The sequence below is a fragment of the Cornus florida genome, unplaced genomic scaffold (genome assembly GCF_030987335.1).
Source record: "Cornus florida cultivar Cherokee Brave unplaced genomic scaffold, ASM3098733v1 CherokeeBrave_3.0.0_Hap2_Chr10, whole genome shotgun sequence".
Taxonomy (NCBI): domain Eukaryota; kingdom Viridiplantae; phylum Streptophyta; class Magnoliopsida; order Cornales; family Cornaceae; genus Cornus; species Cornus florida.
The window spans coordinates 12,562,586-12,565,041 of NW_026775580.1; the positions used below are offsets into that span (position 1 = coordinate 12,562,586).

At 40.0% G+C, this 2,456-nt stretch overlaps 1 non-coding gene across 1 annotated transcript; it reads right to left on the reverse strand.

The window, feature by feature from the left end:
- Window positions 1-699: 699 nt before the first annotated feature.
- On the reverse strand, window positions 700-806 carry LOC132280327 (small nucleolar RNA R71). Its single transcript, XR_009471551.1, has one exon. It is a non-coding gene; the product is annotated as a small nucleolar RNA R71 (small nucleolar RNA).
- Between the last annotated feature and the right edge of the window lie 1,650 nt (window positions 807-2,456).

Genomic DNA, 2,456 nt, shown 5'->3' on the forward strand with positions numbered 1-2,456 from the left:
AGTACTAGGGATAGTCATCTTAATCTTTCAAATTTTGATCTTCCATCACCTTTAATGGAAGACCCAATAGATCCAATTGAAGATCCCATTGTAGATCTTGGTCATGTGGATCATAATAGTGTGCACCACCCACCACAAGTTCATATTATGGATCCTCAAGGTGTGCATCCACCCTTGGGAATGCCACAACCAGTTAATCATGCGGTGCAACAACCTAATCTAGGGATGCCAAGGCCAAATGTTGTTCCCCCAATTGGTTAGCAACAACAACAATATGTTCAAATGGCATACCCTCAACAAGGTCAAATGGCATATCATCCTCTCAATCCTCTCAATCCTCCAATGGTCCTTAGGGATCGTTACACTCCAAATCAATATAATGCACCCACTTACATTCAATTGCCAAATTTCTGTGCTCATCATTATGAGATTAAGGCTTCTACCATTAACATGTGCCCCCTTTTCTATGGGTTGAGCAATGAAGAGCCTTATAAACATTTAGATGAGTTCTTGGAAGTTTGTTCCGCCGTGAAAATCACAGATGTTCCGGAAGAAGTCCTAAAAATGAAGCTTTTCCCTTTCACTCTTCGGGATAAAGCTAAAGATTGGTTTAACAACTTGCGGCCAAATACAATCACCTCTTGGGCACAATTGCAACAAGAGTTCCTAAAGAAGTATTACCCCGCAAGTCGAACCGATGCCATAAGAACTTCCATTCGTGAATTTAAACAACAAGAAGGAGAACCCCTTCATGAAGCATGGGAACGTTTGAATGACTTGCTACGGAAATGTCCACATCATGACATTCCTAAGTGGCAATTAGTTCAATGTTTCTTTTCAAGTTTATCCGATGCCAATAAGGGCATTGTTGATGCTTCTTGTGGCGGAAGCTACATAGAAAGAAATGAAGATGAAATTTGGCTTCTTTTCGAAAAAATGAGTGAAAACTCAATGCATAGATCTTCATCTTCTAGGGGTGGTCACCTAGCAAATATGGGAGGAAAGAAAGCTCTAAATCAAATAGACTCTTCCATGGAAATTGCCGCCGAGGTCAAAAATCTTACTCAAAGATTTGATAAATTCCTTTTGAATCAAGGTCCGGTAATTCAATCTTATTCTCATCCTACCAATGAAATGTGCATGACTTGTTCTAGTTACACTCACCATACTTCAAATTGCCCTCTTGGACAAGTCATACCAAGTGAGTCTCAAGAACAAGCAAATGCAGCTTTCATTCATCAAGGGAACAACCCTTATTCCAATACTTACAATCCGTGGTGGAAAAATCATCCTAACTTTGCATGGAGAAATCAAGGAGACGGTGCAAACCCTCCCCAAAATCAAGGTTACCAAGCAAAGTATGTTCCCCCACATCTCCAAAATCAAAATCAGAATTCTCAAGGTTACCGTCCTTTATTCTATCCTCAGAATGTGAATCAATACTCTCAACCTCAAGCATCAAATTCTCAATCCTATTCTCAACCTCAAGCATCAAATTCTCAATCTTACTCTAATCCAAATCAAGCGCCTCCTAAAAGTTCCGCTTTTGAGGACAAGGTCTTGCAAGCCTTAGGTGATCTTCGAAAATATAATCAATTGTTTCATTCTCACTCTCAATCAATTGCAAAGCTTGAAGCTCAAATTGGGCAACTAGCTAATTCTTTAAATGTGAGAGAGAAAGGTAAGTTGCCTAGTCAAACTGAGACCAATCCTAAGGGGCAATTTATGGCGCAGCAAGTCCTTCATCAGAATTTTCTGGAAATGAGCAAGTTCAAGCAATTACTACCTTAAGGAGTGGTAGGAAAGTGGATAATAAGGTAGAGGTACCTAAGGAGGATAATGAACTGAAGCAACCAAGTGGTAGCATCCGTCCCATTCCAAATCCTATTCCTATTTCTTTGGATGCTAGTGGTTCCAAAATGGGCATTCCGTCATCTTCATCATCATCTCCCCAATTAGAGAAGCCTTATGAGCCAAAAGCTCCATTTCCTCAAGCTTTGAGAGAGACTTCATCATTTGGGAGACAAGAAGGGAAAATTCATGATATGATGGAAGTGTTTAAACAAGTAAAAATCAATCTTCCTCTTCTAGATGCAATTAGGCAAATTCCACCATATGCAAAGTTCTTGAAGGACTTGTGCACACAAAAGAGGAAGAGTAAGGGAAGGGACCTTAAGAAAATGCTTTTAACGGAACAAGTGAGTTCCATCATTCTGTCTAACACTCCTCCTAAGTTCAAGGATCCGGGTGCTCCGACCATTTCTTGTGTTATTGGAAACCAAGAGGTTCGTAGAGCTCTCCTTGATTTAGGTGCAAGTATCAATCTCATTCCATACTCTGTTTACTTGCAGTTAGGATTAGTGGACTTGAAGCCAACATCGGTAGTAATCCAACTAGCCGATAGATCAATCAAGAAACCAAGGGGAATTATTGAGGATATTCTAATTAAGGTTGAT